The following is a 6,518-nucleotide window of genomic DNA, read 5'->3' as shown; positions in this document are numbered from 1 at the left end:
CTGGCAGATCCGCGTTTCTTACGACCCCTGCGCCCCTGCGTGACCTCTTCGGTGACGTCATCCCCGGCGTGACCTCTTCGGTGACGTCATCCCCTGGACAAGGCGCGAGATTTTCGAAGTGATGCGCTTTGGGTTCAATCGGGGATCATCGCGCCCGTGTAGGCCACAGCTCCGGGGACCTAGGCTCTGGCGCCGCCCCTCGCGCCCGCGCGCCCCGTGCGCCCGCCGACGGGCCTGACCTCCGCAGCGCGCATCCCTCCCGGGCCGCGTCGCCTCCTCGCCGGGCTCCCCGTTGGCTTCCCCGCTGGCCTCCCCGTAGACCTCCCCGTCGGCCTCCCCATCGGCCTCCCCGTCGGCCGGCGGCTCGCACGGCCGGGAGGGCCGGCCGCTCGGTCATCGATTCCCAGCGCCGATGGCTGGGGAAAGGTCGCCGCGAAGCCGGCGGCCAATCGATTGGTCGGCGGCGGCCGCCGTGACCGGCCGCCGTTGCCGCTCCGACAGGCCGGGCTGCACGCGCTGGCCGGGCCCGGCCTCGGGTGGGATTGTAGGGCGTGGGATCTGGCGGCCGGCAGGGGGGGGGGGGGGGGACGGGCAGTGGTCTTGGGATGAGGGTTCAGTGCCGTGCCTGGGGCGGGGCGGGCAGGACCGAGTGGGAGGGAGAGAGAAGTTTGTTTTGGCGGCGAAGTTTTTGCCCAAAAAGGCATATCAGTGGTGCAATACGCGTAGTTTTGTGTATTGTGATTAGTGGTGGATCTACGTCTTGACGAGACATGGCGATCAGAGCCAATTCGTGGCGGCTACCATGTGGAAAACAGTTTTTTGTCCGATAGCCTTTTGATAAGGGAGTTGTACAGTTTGTTCCTTAAAAAACTACCATATAGTCGCCGAAATGACATCGCTTTGTTAAAGCAAGCGTCGAAATGTAGGTACGTTTTCAGTCTAAATTATCCACAGTTTCCAATTTCCTGACAGCAAACACATTCTAGGTACGCGACCAGGCCTCGTAGATAGCATAAGCTACCAGCTTGTTAACTTTTTACACATACAAAACACAGTCAGCTTTGGAAGGCTCAATGGTCACATTTTACACTGTGATAGTCCTCCCAACCATCCTCGAGGACTTATGCAATGTAGTTGTTTATGGATGTTGTGCTTCTTTTTGGGGGGTTTATCGTTTATTCATGACACAAGCGAAGAAGACAGCATGAGGCCATTGCGGCACCCGGCGTTGGAAACGTTCACACATCACCCGCCCTGGGAATGCTTCCCTGCTCAGCACCGGGCACTGGTGTGCTCCGGGCTGCCATTTTCGGTTGACTTCGCGCGATAAACAGCCGGCAGACGAACTGATGACGTCAGCGTGCCGCCCGGTAAATACGGAACCGGAAAAGTTGGGAGCGTACGGCGGTATCTGTGCCGTCGCCATGCTGCTGGCAGATTCTGCTCACCTTTTCTCTGAATGGGAAAGGTCAGCACAAGCTATGCCTGTGTGTGGCCATTGGGTTAGGTTGGCACTTGCGCCCAATAGTTGCCGCTCGCGGCCGCTCCGAAGAATGTGCCTTGTTAAAGTTGGCGCTAATTACTACCTGCTAATGGCCCTGAATCGATGCGTTTAAGTCTGCGGGCGGAAAATTTGATCCATGGGTACGAAAGACGCAGCAATTTAGAATGCCCGCCATCGATTACATAAAACGGCTAAGCGCGTTTTGATGATAGGCGCTTAAGTTGATGGAAGTGGCCTCTTACGTGTTATTAATAGGCGATGTCGTTAGAAAATCAATTATTGAGCTGTGCTGAAAAAGTGGATTTGGCGTTTAAGCGAAGCGACCAACCGCTTTCCTGCCGTGTATCTCTGCGCTGCATGCAGATGAAATGTCGTCGGAATTCCTAGCTTGGAAACGACCTGTTAACTGTTGAAAGTTCGTGAGGTTCTAATGCCACGTCAAAAACAAACGTGCCAGGAAGTAATATTGACGAAACGTAGTGCAACGTTTTAGATGTAGCGAAACAGCCGTCCTTGGTTACGAATTTGTTGTGTCGTCTGCTGATTGCAGCTTCGCAGTGTGTGTCAGCGGAACAATTTGTTGTGTCGTCTGCTGATTGCAGCTTCGCAGTGTGTGCCAGCTGAACAATTTGTTGTGTCGTCTGCTGATTGCAGCTTCGCAGTGTGTGTCAGCGGAACAATTTGTTGTGTCGTCTGCTGATTGCAGCTTCGCAGTGTGTGCCAGCTGAACAATTTGTTGTGTCGTCTGCTGATTGCAGCTTCGCAGCGTGTGTCAGCGGAACACTTTGTTGTGCCGTCTGCTGATTGCAGCCTTGCAGTGTGTGTCAGCTGAACAATTTGTCGTGTCATCTGCTGATTGCAGCTTCGCAGTGTGTGTCAGCGGAACAATTTCTTGTGTCGTCCGCTGATTGCAGCCTCGCAGTATGTGTCAGCTGAACAATTGCGGGTGAGGCTGCTGATCGATCGAGTCCTATGATCAACCCAGTTACTTAGTAACGCGGCCCGGCAGGTGATGGGTTTGAAGAGCTTACATTGTTGCGACCACAGATTGCATCATCGCGAAGGTTCAAGCGACAGTTATTTTGAAGGGAATGTTCCACGTTTGTATCGGGTTGAACTGAAAAAGCTGTCTTGAAGACCTTTCGGTGCCGTTCACAATCCTGTAGTTCTTAAGACCCTGTAGTCTTTGAGAGCTACACGCCCGCAAAAGTGGGGAAAGGTATATCGGGGAGAGTATTTCAAAGTCACCGTCGCATTCATGACGTTATAATAACGTCATTCAAATCCTGCCGCCTCATAAGCCACGCGGCAATCAAGGCCATGAAAAGCATAATTGCCGAGGCGTTCCTATCTGGCGTTCATGAACGCGACTTCCAGATAGATTGACCGTCAATTACCTCTTAATCGATTTCAAGGCACGATGACGTAATCAAACCATGGCGCATTGAGGAACATTTACTAAACAGAGAATGCCGAGAGTTGTAAGTGAGCTTGGTTTAGCACATCTGATGCTTGCTTCAGTGTCTTCAAACGCGAAACACATTCGACAATTGCAGTTGCGCAGCTCCTTTATAGCTGTGCAATAGTATTTCCCAACACTGGAATGCAGGCTATTTGGTCGGAGGACACATTTTTGCAGCGCTGCAACATAACGAGTATTTTACATCCCTATTCTATTAACAACTGAAACCTTCAGGTCGCGAAAAAGCTGAAGAGGGCAGCTCGGGAACAGGTCCAAGCCCGGCGACCATGCGTCGTAAGGAGATGAGATGAACACTGACGGAGAAGAAAACTGTCAGTCGTACCGACGAAGAGCATGGGTCACTGTGCGCAGACCCTCACGCGCAATAGCGCGCAAGTCACACGCCCGCCCGGGATCTGCCGTTTTTGAGGACTGATAGTCAGATCTCGGCAGCGAGAACACATTGAGACGTGAACCTAGCTTAACAGTGTAAGTGTGCAAGTCATAAAGCGATGTGAACACTGTCCTCGTCACGGGACATCAGTGACAGATTTGGAAGTCACTGGCGCCACGCTTCCGAAACCGTCCTCAAGTGCAGCGCACTGTGGCGTAACCTGAGGCCCATTGTGGTGTGAGGGGGAGGGGAGGGTTCATATGAACTATGTAAGTGAATAGGCCAGTTTGTGGTGCCCAATTTCCAACCAGGTTATTTGCACTCCTTCCTCTCCCCCCCCCCCCCTCCGCTGCGCCCAATACTTTTGCCGCGGTCAAGCAAAGTGAATTATTCCATGTTCACTGACGTCGCCTATTAAAAATGTCATGTCTTGTCAGAGCCAATACCAGCTGGTATTCTGGCCACGCGCTCCTAGCGCGAGGATGCGAAGCAGAGTGCACCTCCGCCAGCCAAACTCATGGATTGAAATGTTCTAATGCGTTGGTAACTCCCATCCGCATGGGCCTCCGTAGGCGATAGATAGGCTCTATTCGCAATCCAAACATCATGTGTATGGTGATAATGACGCTCGTTATCCGTTACTCGTGCCATGCCGCAGAATGCGTCTCACCGGTTACCACTGCCGTTCTGGTCTCAACGGTCAGTCTGAACAGGTGTGTGCGGACTAAAGTGTGAAGGAGCGTGTCGTGTCCTGTCTGTGTGGGAGTGTGGCGTGCCCTGTCTGTATAGGAATGTGTCGTGCCCTGCCTGTGTAGGAGCGTGGCGTGTCCTGTCTGTGTAGGAGCGTGGCGTGCCGTGTCGCGTGGAATCAGCGCTGGTCGACTGCCAGTGCCGCGAGTTTCAGATCAGGCTTTGTGAGTGCTTGGCAGCGATACCGTCCGATGGTATTTAGGTATTTAAAGGTATCACACCCAATTGTAAAGCCTGGTTTTAAGTGGTTTTGAACTGACCTGGAAGGGCAAGCGTTTCCTCATCAGCGTGGCTTAGCGTTCCAAGCGCAATCCCGTAATGTATCATCCGGTTTGGTGGCCTCCATTTCGAGTGGTATGGTAGATTGATTTAACCCATACATTGCTGATTGAATGGCTGTGGATAAAAGCCTATGCGAAGCCTGGACGACGCTGTCGTTGTTGCCCCTCTTGTCAGTTTCGTAAGGTGAAAGTGCATCAATACCGCTCTGAAATATTTTTTTGCATGAGCATATGGGCCCGAAACTCCAGTAGCCCCTTCTTATTCAAGGATTATAAAAAAGTAAACCTTGCTAAAATGAGCTGTTTCGTCCCGTTCGCTCAATGGCGTGATCTGAAATCGGCTCAGGTTGCGTTAACGAAACTGGTTTTCCGCCCGAACCCAGTATTTTTTCCCATTAGCCCGACAGCCCGTAAAACCACTCTCCCAAGCTTCTCGTTGATGAGGCACGGTCACCTGTGGGCGGGGAGGGGGGGAGGGAGGGGGGGCTGGTACCAGCGTCGGCTGTCTCCCTCCAGCTGCCGGTCCGGTCGTCTGTCCAAATAGCCAGCGCTATCACGTGGATGTTAATTGGGGTTAATGGCCACATTTTCCGCCGCATTAATCACGTTTAATTTGACTGGTTGCGTTACACCGCCTCCCCAAGGAGTGCGATTTCAGGAGGATAGCAGAGTTCACGCAAGATAGGGTGAGTTATGGCGTGATTAGTCAAATTTACTGCTTCGGTTTCAGGCAGACGACGAACTATCTATCTGTCCTTGAAATAGCTCGAGTGTTCTGCGCTCTTTTTGAGCGGTCCATATGCATAATAAATCATTCTGGGACATTATCTGGTGCACCCAGCCCATGATGCTCCAACTTCCCTTTGATGCATTTTCGCGGCGATATCGATTATAATAACCGCTCTGCATGTGCATTGGCAGAGTATCACTTAAAAGTGCGTCCACTTTCAGATGCAGTCATTTCGTTTAAGAATTGCTACCTGAGATGTGATATTGGATATTCTACTACGATTTTCACATCATTTCACAGTTTGGCCTCGTCATATTGATTTGGTAGTCTGTTGGCTGTTTGTTGCTGAAGTCAAGCACTGCGCACGACGGGCTTCGTATTGCTGGGTTTGCGACTGCTGAAAAGTGACGACGTACACAAACGCTTCTTAATATCACCACACACGACCGACCTATCGTACAGCACTGGTTGACCCTCATTCGTTTTCTTGAACCGCACTTCCGCTGTTTTCTTTGCGATAAGTTCTTCCAATCTAATCTCGACTACTCTCGATGTAGTATCGTGAGCCATTACGCAAATTGATCTACCTCCGGCGTGGCCAAATCGGGTCTTTGGCTCCGTAATTGAATCCTAGGAGAGGCTCATTCTGAATTTAAATAGCGTTCGGCGCCTTGACCGAGGCGTTTAAAGTTCGCTTCCCACGTGATCCCGCATGGGCAGCGTACTTCACTTCCACGTATGCATACTGCTGTCGTGCTGGGGGCGCCGGTTCTCGTGAGAAGCGCCTGAGTCTGGCCGCCTGAAAGAGCACGCAATACTACTGCCCTGGTGCATGCCGGCACAAATCTGTACGTTCGATGTTGCCTTGCGTTTTTTCGGGTGATGAAGGCTCTCGTCCGAGTGGAGCGGACTGACCGCCCAGAATGGTAACGGAAGGCGTGTTTGTTGCGTCTGGCGTCAGTCAGTCGGTCAGCCGGCATTGGAAGGCGGGGTGTGTTCGCCGCTGGACGGGCGCCGGCTGACGACCGCTGGCGCACCGGCGGCTCACAAATAAACACGTCTGAGAGCTGCGCCCGACTGAGTCACGCGTCAGGACATGCGGCACTGGACCGGAGAGATGCCGACAGCCGTGCGTCATGTCCTCGCCCCTCCCCCTGACCGGACGCCGACAGCCGTGCGTCATGTCCTCCCTTTGACCGGACGCCGACAGCCGTGCGTCACGTCCCCCCCTTTGACCAGACGCCGACAGTCGTGCGTCATGTCCCCCCCCCCCTTTGACCAGACGCCGACAGCTGTGCGTCACGTCCCCCCTTTGACCAGACGCCGACAGTCGTGCGTCATGTCCCCCCCCCCCTTTGACCAGACGCCGACAGCCGTGTGTCATGTCCTCGCTCCTC

Source organism: Pollicipes pollicipes, unplaced genomic scaffold, assembly GCF_011947565.3.
Source record: "Pollicipes pollicipes isolate AB1234 unplaced genomic scaffold, Ppol_2.1 Scaffold_4002;HRSCAF=4701_pilon_pilon_pilon, whole genome shotgun sequence".
Taxonomy (NCBI): Eukaryota; Metazoa; Arthropoda; class Thecostraca; order Pollicipedomorpha; family Pollicipedidae; genus Pollicipes; species Pollicipes pollicipes.
This window is presented reverse-complemented; position numbering follows the sequence as displayed.